Below are 14,401 nucleotides of genomic sequence, written 5' to 3'. Positions count from 1 at the left end.
GTCAGCTAACAAATGTATGTTTTTTTCCTTACCAAACGAAAGTACTTAAAAATTCAAGAAAACGTTGCTTTGAAACCATATTACTAAAATAAAAAATTGCAACTGTTATTTTACCTGATTCTTATTATACTTAGATCTGAAACTCATGATACTTTTAAAGGAAAAATTGCAGGGTTCAATGCAAGTCTCAAGGCCAAAATAATGACATATCAATTTTAAAAATCGGACGTCAAATAACCAAGTTACAACGAAAAAAACCGTTTCGGCTGTATTTCGAAGGATCAAAAAAAAAAAAATAAAAAAATGTTTCCGAAACCCTCTCTACATAATCTTCAAAGTTAGGGGCGGACATTAGCAACTTTTTTTTCGACCCAGTCTATTGTTCACTCAATATAGAAAAAGTTTAAAAGAAAAAAAATAACCTTTTTTGAGAAATTAATTTTTGAAAAAAGTCATAAATTTTTACTAAATACTAAACACAATTTTTTTATTTTTTTCAAACTATATGCTATTGGTTATAAAGTTATATAAAAGTAAGTATAATAACGAATATTTCAGAGAAAAAATCATGGGAATCGGTTAATTTTTGACAAAGTTATTGACAGTAAAAAAATAGGTGAATAAAATATCGATTGCATTTTATGGAATTCAATTGCCGATAAATCCGAAAGAAACTTTTTTTGAGGCAGAAAAAAATACGTGTTTCATTATTTTGACCAAAGAACAACATATTAAAATTTGATCGAAATCAAAAATCATGTCCTGCGCGGACCGGGTGTCTTGAAATGGAATGAGCCTAAACAAAAAAATATTTTGAAAGCCGTTTTTTTCGGGACCGCAAAGTTCGAGAACGGCTTCACCGATTGCGATGAAACTTTTAGCATAGATTTGGTGGTGGGTCGACATGGTTATAGGCTAAAAACTGCAAAGATTTAGGAAGGTTTTTGAGATATCGACCAAAATGTGGGCCAGGGTAACTCTAAAATATGGTCATGCGATATGGGTATCAAACGATAGGCATTGACGAGGATATTAATGCAAGGTAGTTTTAATTTTGTTACCTTAGTTGGTTTGGGAGATATCGAAAATGTGGACCAGGGTAACCTCAGAAAGTTTATATACATATGTTATGGATATCAAAGATATATGTATATATAAAAGAAAGTGGTGTTAGTTACACTATTTATAACTCATGAACGGCTGAACCGATTTGGCTGAAAATTGGTGGAGGTAGCTTAGAACCAGGAGACGGACATAGGATACTTTTTATCCCGTTATGGCTAGGGTCTTGAGATCAAAACGTGGACCTGGGAAATCCTGGGATGTGTTTGTACGATATGGGTATCAAATGGAAGTTGTTTATGAGTACTTTAGTACAGGGTAATTTTGATACCTATTTGTGACTAGCAGGCCGGGTCGATTTGTGGGGAGGCAAAAAAAATCGCCCATTGCTCTGTGAAAATCATATTCTAGGGATCAAAATAAGAAACTTTGCCGAAGGAACCATACCTCTAAAACGAATTCTGATGTCAACCCCCCCCCCCCCCCCCCTTTGGGTCGTAGGGGCAAATTTTGAAAAATCCCACTTTTAGATGCCTATGTTTTTTTCTTTTTGGAGTTTATTTTTCTCTTTAGAAATTTATTTAGTCAGAACATATGTAAATGAAAAAATGAATTTAACTTAGTAATAGAAAAGAAATAAAAAAAAATTATTAGAAATTAGCGCTTTTACAACCCCCTTTTAAAATCAAGGGATCAGTGTGATGCATTTGCATGTCGTAAACATAGTTGTGTGGGTTTTTTATTCAACCGTTTTAAAAAATGAAGGTATCACTGTGACACAATTGCAGATCGTAAAATTGCTTGTGTTTTTTTTTTTTAAGCCACCACAAGACACAGCAGGTAGAATTGAAATTGCCCCTACAAAAGTTCGACCCAAAGGGGGGGACATCTGAATTCGTTTTAGAGGTATGGTTCCTTCGGCAAAGTTTTGATCCCTAGAATACGATTTTCATAGAGTAATGAGCGATTTTTAAATCGACCCGCCCTAGTGACTAGGGTCTCGAGATATAGACCAAAACGTGGATCAGGGTAACACTAGGATGTGTTTTTACATTATGGGTATCAAATTGAAGCTGTTGATGAGTGCTTTAGTACAGAGTATTTTTTATACCGCTGGGAGACTAGGATCTCGAGATATAGGCCAAAACGTGGACCCGGATACCCCTAGAATTGTGTGTAATATGGATATCAAGTGAAAGCTGTTGCTGAGAGCTTTAAAGTAATTTTCATTGTCATATTCGATTTAGATGAATCAACCCGGCAAAACTGATAAATATGCACGCGAAGCTGAAATTAAGACATGAATTAATAATGCAAACCTAACTATTTACATACGTCCAATTCGATTTGCCTGAAATTTGGTATATACATTTACCTATATTAGTATTTCCCATCCTTTTTTACGGGAAGTAGACCAGAGACGGACTGGGACTAGGATTATGACTAGGACTGAGACTCAGAGTGAGACTGGGACTCGGAATGGGACTGGAACAAAATACATACCACCCTCTGGGACTGGCAATTAGGGATAAAGAAGAATGAGAAGAACTTGAGAGAAGAGAAAAGAGGGAAGGAGAAGGAGACTGAGAAAGAGATGAGTGAGACGAAGATAGAGATAGATGAAGCGAAAAAGACGGAGGGAGGAGTGAATAAAAGTATTAAGAAAAAGTGAATAGGGGGAGGGGGAAGGGGGGGCAGAGTTAGACGAAAAAAGCTTATTAAAATGTATGCAGATAAACCAAATTTAGGGCAGAACAATGTTTGCCGGGTCTGCTAATTAAAACATAAAAGCATAAAAAACTGATCCTGCAAAGTACATACATTTTACATTTCATAGTACATACATTTTATTTCACGTCGTCTCTGTGTGACGTGGAGTTTCATACTGATTATTGGTTAACAGGTATTTGTAAATATGTGCGCAATCATCTGTATCACTCTTAAAGTTAAGTCTTATGTCCGTCGGCGTGTTTATTATATGTATGTGTTTATAGTGTAAATCGTTTGGTATACTTTTGTTCTTGTATAATAATTCTCGCGTCGTCAAAGTTTGGTGAGTAGCCGGTAGCGGCACAGTGGGCTATGAGTGCTGTTTTATTGTTCTCGATAGAGTTACATTTTTTAATATCGGACTTACATGCCAACCTAATAAAACCGCACTTCGTTTTTTAGCGCACGCAAACAACCGGCGTTTTTTGCCCAAACCGAAATAAGCATGCGTTGCGACAATGTAAAACATGTATGCAAACGTCAAACCAAAATGTGACATTTTTGACAGAAAATGACTTGCGTGCATTTATATTAGTATCGAGTACGGCTTCTCTTGCCGACCCAAAACTCACCCTCGATTACCTGGAAGTAGTCCCAGCGCCATGCTATGTCCAAAATTTACACCGTGGAGGGCGCCGCCTTCATATTGTCGCCATATTTGTCATCTAAACTTCTTTGCGAGGCGGTCTTCTTCGCCAGACACTCATTTACGATACAATAAAAACTTCGTACAAACTTTACTTAGAAATTTACTTACGTTTTATTAATTAAAAGTCAGAAACGCGTGCGTCACTTACAATGCCGAAAATATAATGATGGCGGTGCAATATAAAAATGCCGATGGCACTATTGCCATTCGTCATTTTTATATTTCATTTTACACAACATACTTTGCATACTGTCTTACACATTGTATTGCAATAGCTGACTACATAATAGAACACGATTGAACATGTTTCTTACTCTTTCTTACAGAGTTCACCATTCACAATGACACATCTTGCATTGTCAGCAATGGCGTTGCCAGATGTGTCGATATGTATTAAATTGGGGAATTTTATCACTACATCACACTTTTTTGGGAAAAGAAGAATTGACAAAGTGATCAGTTCTGTCACATTCTTCTTGCCCATAGACTTGTAAAAATTGTTGCGAACAAACGAATATATTTATATTAGGCCTCGCCTTTTGAATTCGTTGGTTCGGAACCATTTTTGCTTCTGATTATTACAAATGAATGAATTTGATTTTAATTTAGTAAAGTATGTTGTTTGTTCTTTTTTTTTCTCTTGTAAATATTTACATTTTAATATATATTCAACTTAAATTTGTTAAAGTTTTACATTTTTAATCTTTGCTGCTTTTGAAATATGTTTTTTTTTTGTTTGGTTTTTTTTTTTTGTTTGTAACTTAAATACAATTTTGTTATAAGTTATGAACAATTTTTATGAAATAGGTTTTTTTTTAATCTTTGAATATACAAAATTTGTGTTATTTTCTTTTTATTTTTTTTAACAGTTTTTGAGCCTTCGTGGCTGCTTAAATGCTAGTAAAAAAATTTTGGATTTATTTTTCAATCAAATTTAAAGTTTTATCAAAGTAATAAAGTAATGTTAATTTACTTTACTTAGGCGATTTTTATGTGCTACTTTTTCTTTGTTTTTAACTTCATCGAAAATAGTTACGTTAGGTTCGTTAATTTTAGTTATGATAAACGGGCCTTGATAAATATTTTCGTGTTTATTATGAGGTTATTTCTGTAAAAGTACTTTATCTCCGATTTTGACAACTAACGGTCGTGCCGTTTTATCGTACAGATTTTTACTTTGTAACTTATTTTTATTCTTTGGCATAGTTCCGACATTATAAATTGGGTAAATTTTTATACTCAGTTGAGCAGAGCTCACAGAGTATATTAAGTTTGATTGGATAACGGTTGGTTGTACATATATAAAGGAATCGAGATAGATATAGACTTCCATATATCAAAATAATCAGGATCCAAAAAAAATTTGATTGAGCCATGTCCGTCCGTCCGTCCGTCCGTCCGTCCGTTAACACGATAACTTGAGTAAATTTTGAGGTATCTTGATGAAATTTGGTATGTAGGTTCCTGAGCACTCATCTCAGATCGCTATTTAAAATGAACGATATCGGACTATAACCACGCCCACTTTTTCGATATGGAAAATTTTGAAAAACCGAAAAAATGCGATAATTCATTGCCAAAGGCGGTTAAAACGATGAAACTTGGTAGATGGGTTGACGTTATGACGCAGAATAGAAAATTAGTAAGATTTTGGACAATGGGCGTGGCGCCGCCCACTTTTACAAGAAGGTAATTTAAAAGTTTTGCAAGCTGTAATTGGGCAGTCGTTGAAGATATCATGATGAAATTTGGCAGGAACGTTACTACTATTACTATATATGTGCTAAATAAAAATTAGCAAAATTGGATGAAGAACACGCCCACTTTTTTAAAAAAAAATTTTTTTAATTCAAATTTTGACAAAAAATTTAATATCTTTACTGTATATAAGTAAATTAAGTCAAAATTCAACTCCAGTAATGATATGATGCAACAAAATACAAAAATAAAAGAAAATTTCAAAATGGGCGTGGCTCCGCCCATTTTCATTTAGTTTGTCTAGAATACTTTTAATGCCATAAGTCGAACAAAAATTTACCAATCCTTTTGAAATTTGGTAGGAGCATAGATTCTATGACGGTAACTGCTCTCTGTGAAAATGGGCGAAATCGGTGGAAGCCACGCCCAGTTTTTATACACAGTCCACCGTCTGTCCTTCCGCTCGGCCGTTAACACAATAACTTGAGCAAAAACCGATATATCTTTACTAAACTTAGCCCACGTACTTACCTGAACTCACTTTATCTTGGTATAAAAAATGGCCGAAATCCGACCATAACCACGCCCACTTTATCGATATCGAAAATTACGAAAAATGAAAAAAATGCCATAATTCTATACCAAATACGAAAAAAGGGATGAAACATGGTAACTGGATTGGTTTATTGACGCAAAATATAACTTTGGAAAAAACTTTGTAAAATGGGTGTGACACCTACCATATAAAGTAGAAGAAAATGTAAAAGTTCTACAAGGCGAAATCAACAGCCCTTGGAATCTTGGCAGGAATACTGTTAGTGGTATTGAATATATAAATAAATTAGCAGTACCCGACAGATGATTTTCTGGATCACCTGGTCCACATTTGGTCGATATCGCGAGAACGCCTTCACATATACATCTAAGGGCCACTCGCTTTTAAAACCCTCATTAATACCTTTAATTTGATATCCATATCGTACAAACACATTCTAGAGTCACCCCTAGCCCACCCTAATGGCAATATCTCGAAAAGGCGTGCACCTATAGACCTAATGCCCACTCCCTCTTAAAATGCTCAGTAACACCTTTCGTTTGATACCCATATCGTACAAACATTCTAGAGTCACCCCTGGCCCACCCTAATGGCGATATCTCGAAAAGGCGTCCACCTATAGACCTAATGCCCACTCCCTCTTAAAATGCTCAGTTACACCTTTCGTTTGATACCCATATCGTTCAAACATTCTAGAGTCACCCCTGGCCCACCCTAATGGCGATATCTCGAAAAGGCGTCCACCTATAGACCTAATGCCCACTCTCTCTTAAAATGCTCAGTAACACCTTTCGTTTGATACCCATATCGTACAAACATTCTAGAGTCACCCTTGGTCCACCTTTATGGCGATATCTCGAAAAGGCGTCCACCTATAGAACTGAGGATTATTCCCTTTTAAAATACTCATTACCACCTTTCATTTGATACCCATATCGTACAAACACATTCTAGAGTCACCCTGGCCCACCCTAATGGCGATATCTCGAAAAGGCGTCCACCTATAGACCTAATGCCCACTCCCTCTTAAAATGCTCAGTAACACCTTTCGTTTGATACCCGTATCGTACAAACATTCTAGAGTCACCCCTGGCCCACCCTAATGGCGATATCTCGAAAAGGCGTCCACCTATAGACCTAATGCCCAATCCCTCTTAAAATGCTCAGTAACACCTTTCGTTTGATACCCATATCGTACAAACATTCTAGAGTCACCCTTGGTCCACCTTTATGGCGATATCTCGAAAAGGCGTCCACCTATAGAACTAAGGATTACTCCCTTTTAAAATACTCATTACCACCTTTCATTTGATACCCATATCGTACAAACACATTCTAGAGTCACCCCTGGCCCACCCTAATGGCGATATCTCGAAAAGGCGTCCACCTATGGACCTAATGCCCACTCCCTCTTAAAATGCTCAGTAACACCTTTCGTTTGATACCCATATCGTACAAACATTCTAGAGTCACCCCTGGCCCACCCTAATGTCGATATCTCGAAAAGGCGTCCACCTATAGACCTAATGCCCACTCCCTCTTAAAATGCTCAGTAACACCTTTCGTTTGATACCTATATCGTACAAACACATTCTAGAGTCACCCCTGGCCCACCCTAATGACGATATCTCGAAAAGGCGTCCACCTATAGACCTAATGCCCACTCCCTCTTAAAATGCTCAGTAACAACTTTCGTTTGATACCCATATCGTACAACCATTCTAGAATCACCCTTGGTCCACCTTTATGGCGATATCTCGAAAAGGCGTCCACCTATAGAACTAAGGATTACTCCCTTTTAAAATACTCATTACCATCTTTCATTTGATACCCATATCATACAAACACATTCTAGAGTCACCCCTGGCCCACCCTAATGGCGACATTTCGAAAAGGCGTCCACCTATAGACCTAATGCCCACTCCCTCTTAAAATGCTCAGTAACACCTTTCATTTGATTCCCATATCGTACAACTAGAGACACCCCTGGTCCACCTTTATGGCGATATCTCGAAACGGCGTCTACCTAGGGAACTAAGGATCACTCCTTTTCAAAATACTCATTAACAGCTTTCATTTGATACCCATATCGTACAAACATATTCTAGAGTCACCCCTGGTCCACCTTTATGGGGATTTCTCGAAAAGGCGTTCACCTATAGAACTAAAGCCCATTCCCTTTTAAAATACTCATTATCACCCTTCATTTCATACCCGTATCGTACAAACACATTCTAGAGTCAGCCCTGGTCCACCTTTATGGCGATATCCCTAAATGGCGTCCATCCATAGAACTATGACCTACTCTCTCTTAAAATACTCTTTAATACCTTCCATTTGATACACATGTCATACAACCACATTCCAGGGTTACCCTAGGTTCATTTTCCTACCTGGTGATTTTCCTTATTTTGTCTCCATAGCTCTCAACTGAGTATGTAATGTTCGGTTACACCCGAACTTAGCCTTCCTTACTTGTTTCTTTTGTCAATTCATTAGGTAAAGTTGCCTTTTTCCCAAAAACTAACTCGAAAGGAGAAAACTGATTGTCGAAAACTGTGCTACTCGTAGTATTGTGTAGGAAAGTAAAGTATTTTAAATAAACATCCCAATCAGAAAAAGTATATTTCAAATATGCACGTAAGCATTCATTAAAAACTCTATGATTACGTTCAACTGTGCCAACAGTTTCGTGATGCTATGCAGTTGAAAAATTGTTTAATATGTAAAAGTTTAGTTAATTCTTCAAATAATTCATTTTTAAATTCTGTACCTAAATGTGATTTTATGGCATTCTTTGTGCCGTATGTCAAAATTAATGTTTCAAAAATTGCTGAAGTGATTGTTTTCGCCGATTTGTCTGGCTGACTGTTACCAGTTATTTAGTCATGTCGCAAATCATGGTAAGTGCGAACTTGTTACCATATTTGGACTCAGGTAGGGGTCCTATTGTGTCAATTACTAGTATATCGAATGGTTTGCAAGGAGTTGGTGTTAAAACAAGTTTTTCTTTTGTTTTAGGTTTAACCCTGTTTAAAAGACAATCACTACAACTTTTGATATATTTCGATAATTTTGTTCATAGTTTTGCGTAAAGTCTTTTCATTCCGCAATGTCCACCTGAAATGGGATCATTATGGTAAATTTTCATTAGCTTTAATTTTTTATCTTTATCTGTTACTGTCTCCACTGGATCTGTTAAAATAATTTCTAATGATTTTAAAATCTTATTTCCAATATCTTTGAAATTTGTAGTAGTATAATGTTCGAACAAAATATCGTTTTTAGGCCATTCAATCTGCTTAATTTTGCGTTTGCCGGCTTCTGATTCAAGCCTCGAAAGTAATTTCTCTAAAGTCATTATTTCGTTAACAAGCTCAAAACTAAGTAACTCGAGTTTCTTATGTTTAATATGCGCAAAAATTCTTAAACTTGTTGTTTTATTATTTTTATCGTACGTAATTTCAGATCTTATCCGCGGAACTTTTTTCGAAAAATTAAATGAAAATTTGTCGTAGACATGTAAAGTAAGTTGTTTTTCGTCGTTTTTGTCGGTTTTCCTAGGAAGGTTATTGTTGTTTTGCCGTTTTTTCATTGATCTTGTCTGTACTGCTAAAATTTGTTTGTTCGATTCCGTAATCTCATCGATTATAATACGCTATAGTGCATCAGCACCAACGTTTCATTTACCCTTTATGTAACCTATGGTAAAGTTATATTCTGCTAATTCTAGCCTAATTCTCGAAAGTTTTGAAGAGGGGTCTTTCATGTTGAATAGGTATACTAGAGGTCTATGGTCCGACTTTACGATGAAATTTGTGCCATAAACATATGGTAGAAATTGCTTTATTGCGAAATAGATAGCTAGAAGCTCCAATTCTATAATTGTTTTTTTCTGCTCTGATTTATTAAATGCTTTAGAAGCGAAACAAATTGGTAAATCACTACCTTGCTGTTCTTAACTTAAAATAGCGCCATATCCATTTGTGGAAACATCATGAAGGGCTCAGAACCAAAAGGATCTAAGTGACATTTTTTTTTAAATTGAGTTATACCCATATTTGTATATTTAATATAGTGTATATTTGTTGACAATGCGATCCAAGCCATTTTGGACATTTAGTGCCATATATTTCCCAAACCAAAAACGTACTAAATTTTATTGCAATAATGATTGGAGCCAAAAGGATCTAAGTGCGCTCCTCCAAGCAATAAAATTTAATTGCTCGGCCAAAATAACATGCAGAATTTTTTCAAGTATGCAGTTTTGTAGCCCGTTTAATTTTAGTATAATAAAGTGCTAAACTTAAGTTCGTAGGAAGTCTCGCTGATTTGAAAGGGGTGAAGAAGGCTCTCCCCTCTCTCGTCTGTGCCGCGGACTTGGGTTCAATACTTGACTAATGTAAAAGCAGGTTTACATGAAAATACATTATCGAATAGCAGTGACAAAATAAAATAAAATGAAACTGACGTTAATTTAAATTTAGCACTTTATAATACTAAAATTAAACGGGCTACAAAACTGCATACTCGAAAAATTTTTAAATGTTATTTTGGCCGAGCAATCAACGTTCGAAATTTTATTGCAACAATTTTTGGAGCCAAAAGGGTCTTAAGTGCGTTTGGATCCAGAAAAAAAATTGCCAAAAATCAACGAGACGTCCTACGAACTTAAGTTTAGCACTTTATTATCTATATATTAATACGCTAACAAAATTTCCATACAATCAATTGACAGGCTGTTTCGCATATTTAGCATACGTAAAATCATATAAAAGTTATATGAATCGATTCGTATTGATCAGCCGCAGTGCATAGGCCTATTTTTGTTAACAAATATTACTCTATTTGTTTATAATTAATAGAAAAAGTTTTTTGTAAATTCGAAAATCTGTGCTACTATCGAAATTACCATCTGTAGGACGCATTATGTTCACAAACCCCCCTGAGTGCATAGCTCCAAATTCTCAATTGTTGCGTTGCTCAAATGTTTCATCTCTACATATGTATATATTTGTACACATCAAACGGTGAGAGAACTACTGCTTCGCTCATTTTCTGTTGAAATAAAATATTGTTTTCCATTGTTTCCAATTACTTATATTGGTTTGTACCAAAATCCTTAAAAAATTGTTCTAAAATAATTGTTAGCGCACAAAAAAACTTTAAAGAGAAGTAATAACTTAACCGGCCTATTTTTTTGGACAAATTTTACTTACACGTAAAGCACAGGTCTTTATTTAACAGATTCTTTGTTTTTCATTTTAGGTGCTTTAAAAAAAATGAAATCAGAAATAATGAGTCAACTTTTGTTCAAACTCACTAAATTTATTTATTTATAACAATTAATTGCAAATTTGACCCAAATGTTTTTTGCATTTCCAGATTTTATGCTCATTTTAGATATAGCACGTCTTATAGTGAACAAAAAATAAATAAATTTGCTACAAAGATATTACATTCAAATTTGTATATTGTCTTTTATGCTAATTTATTTTGATATTTCTTATTTTATTTTATTGTATTATATTATCTTTTATTTCAACTTAGTTTATTATTATTTAAATGCAACTTGATTGAATCGGAAAATTTCACGTTGTATATTAAACGAAAAAAAACGACCCAAAAACGTTTTCGATTTTAGGTCGAAATAATGCATAGGCATATATTACCCACTATATTTATTATTAGGCTAATTGTGTTTGATTATATGCCCATTAATCGGATGCTTAGATCCCATAATCCTAATTTATTTATGTCGCTTAAAATTATGAAATCAATTTTATTTTAGTAAATATGTTTGCGTGAATAATTTCAATGTTTTTGTTTCTTTTTCTTTTCTTTCTAATTTATTCTGCTTTGTTATATCTTAGTATTAGATCGTTCACAGACTATATTTTATGGTAGATATGGTCATATATATTCATCTCCATTTCATGAATATGATTATTTACAAATTTAATACAAATTAATTACGTACATAGATCTCAATGGGAACCCCAACATTATATATCCGAATATTAGAATCTTCATATTTCCACAATGATAAGATTAAAACCCGGAAAATGGAAAAAGATAAGCGTCGCGGGGTGCAATAAAACGGGGTTTCGGTCGTCAAATGAATTTTCATTTCATAATCGAGTAGACGAACAGTTATATCCTTTGGTTTAAGGTAGGATTTTGTTATTATATCATGCAAAATTAATTTCTTAGTTTTATCTAATTTAAGGTTTATATCTGGTTCTGGAAAATCGGAAAAAATATCAATGCAAAATATATCATTAATATCTGCACTTTCTTTATGACATCAGTTTACTAGAGATAAAGTAAGCTTCGGACTATCATTGATTGATCTTAAAAGATCGTATCTGCTGACATTATGAGTTAAATTTTTTTCATTTGCAATGCCACAACTTTTCCTTATTTGTATTAATTTTTCCATGGAATGTTTAGTTTAAGTTTTTTTAAACAAATATTAAATTTAGACAGGAAATCTCGCCCCAAACTTACTGGCATGAGTAACCATTCATCCGATAGTATGAAAAACTCAATTGTTTTTATTTCATTTTTAAAATTTACTAAACAATCTAACTCATTTTCAATTGATAATTTATTTCCTCCAACGCCAATAAAATTTGAATTTAATGGACGTCTGCTTGCTCTTGTCAGTTCAACTGGAACATCAGATTCACGAATCAAACTAACCGGACTTCCGGTGTCAAAGAGAGAAATATACTTATTAAAAACTGCTTTTTCATTATTATGGAACTTAATACATACTTCATTAAAGGCGTCTACTACTTCATAACGGTCTACGTCTTCGAAATCGTTAATTGCAGCTACTTGTTGCTTAACTAGCTTATGTAAAATTTTCTTGGGATTTGGACATGAATGATACTCATGACCCATTTCCCAGCAGCGGAAACAAGATCCTTTTGGTCTCATACGGTATGGACAGTTAGGCTTTATATGTCCCGTTTGTGAGCAATTAAAACAGATATTTGTATGCATTTTATTTTCAACTTTGCTTTCTTTGAACGGTAGCTTAGTGATTTCTTCGCTTTCACGGCTCAAATATTTCCTTTCATACCGTGACACCAACATCTTTAACTCATTGATTGTTCGAGCACTTAAAAGAAGGGTTATATTGGAAACATTATTTTCCAAACCATCAAGAATAAATTCAATCACTTCTGATTCAATGATATCAGAACGTCTTGCAATTGATTGCATGCACAGAATATAGCAATGAAGAGATTCATTCTTCTTCTGCCAACGTCGTTGACGCAACATCTTATATACATCCTGACGGCTTACACTTTTGTCAAATTCATTTATAAGTTGTTCACGAAGCTGTGCATAAGTTCTTGCAGATATTGTAGAAAGAAATACCCTTGGTCATCAGCGTTTATCGTATTCATTATTTCTTCAAAATCTTTTAAAAAAAATCTAACAGGATATGTAATATCATCGCCACTGAATTTTGTAAGGGCATGTTCGATATCACAAAAACTATTTTTATTATTAGCAGGCATTACTATGGCTTGTTTTAATTCACCCAAACGTTTTTTCAAAGTGGCAGTTTCAATTTGTTTTTTTAAATAAGATAGTTCTTCGTCCACAGAACGAACGTTAGTATTAATAGCACTGCCTGTTTTCATGCTATTATCAACACAGAGACTTAATTGGCTAGCAGAATCAGCTCCATACATACTATTCAAACTAACCTCGTGTCCAAAAAGATATACTTTAGGGATAGCACCAGTAACAGTCGAAATATTAGTAACAGAGACGGCAGGAGCGGAAATATCATTGATAGAGGTACTAATAGCGGAAAAATTACTGGCAGAGACACCATTAGTGGATACATCACCACTAGATATACCAACGGCAGAAATATTAACGGCAGCGGCATCAACGGCAGCGGTACATTCGGCAGTAGTAACAATGGCAACGGCATCAACGATAGCGGTACAGTCGGAAGTAGTACCAACAGAAGAAACATCAGCATTTATATCATTAACGGGAGATATGCCAGCGGCAGGAACTTCATTTGAAACTGAAACACCAACTATCTCAGTCGTCATACGCTTGAGTTGCGATAGCGTAGCAGTGGACTTCCTGCGTCAGTTAAAATTTTTTCGTAATTTTCTTTTAAAGATGACATTAAAGTTGAATCGCCTCCACACCTGATGTTATAAAGCTTTCTTCTTTGTTTATTTAATATTTTATTTTATTATTTGAAAGTTGGTTTACTTATTACCAAATATTTTCAATGAATATTTTTATACAACAAAAATGAATATTAGAGAAAAGTATATAAAAACATATTTCACATAAATTACAAACATAGTTATTTAAAAGTTGATAATGCTCAAGTGTATATTATGGTTTACAATATTTTTATTTTTTATGAAGGTATCCTCTATTCTATTCGAAATTTTCGTTTTGTGTCACACTTATGTACATACTACATATGTATTTATACAAAATTAAACTCGGTAAAGCGCCAATTGCATACCTAACGGGTGGCGTGAAATAGGCAACATTCCTTAAGCACATTTCTTCGTTTTAACTAAAAGTTTGTGTTTTTGAATTATGACACTATTGAAGTAAATGGGCGATATATGTATATGGGAGATATAGGCCTACTGGGGAACCGAGCA

At 34.5% G+C, this 14,401-nt stretch overlaps 2 protein-coding genes and 1 long non-coding RNA gene across 4 annotated transcripts in view; 2 read left to right on the top strand and 1 right to left on the bottom strand.

The window, feature by feature from the left end:
• Positions 1–14,401, top strand: part of LOC137248420 (zinc finger protein 729-like) — a 417,415-nt gene that overhangs the window by 108,787 nt on the left and 294,227 nt on the right. The gene's annotated exons all lie outside the window — the stretch shown is intronic.
• The window catches only part of LOC137249215 (uncharacterized), a 37,973-nt gene that overhangs the window by 1,357 nt on the left and 22,215 nt on the right, over positions 1–14,401 (bottom strand). The window lies entirely within an intron of this gene.
• LOC137249210 (zinc finger protein 595-like) overlaps positions 1–14,401 on the top strand; it is a 51,018-nt gene that overhangs the window by 23,767 nt on the left and 12,850 nt on the right. The gene's annotated exons all lie outside the window — the stretch shown is intronic.

The sequence above is a fragment of the Eurosta solidaginis genome, chromosome 4, assembly GCF_040869045.1.
Source record: "Eurosta solidaginis isolate ZX-2024a chromosome 4, ASM4086904v1, whole genome shotgun sequence".
NCBI lineage: Eukaryota > Metazoa > Arthropoda > Insecta > Diptera > Tephritidae > Eurosta > Eurosta solidaginis.
Note: the sequence above shows the minus strand (reverse complement) of the source record. Positions and strands in the feature narration are given on the sequence as shown.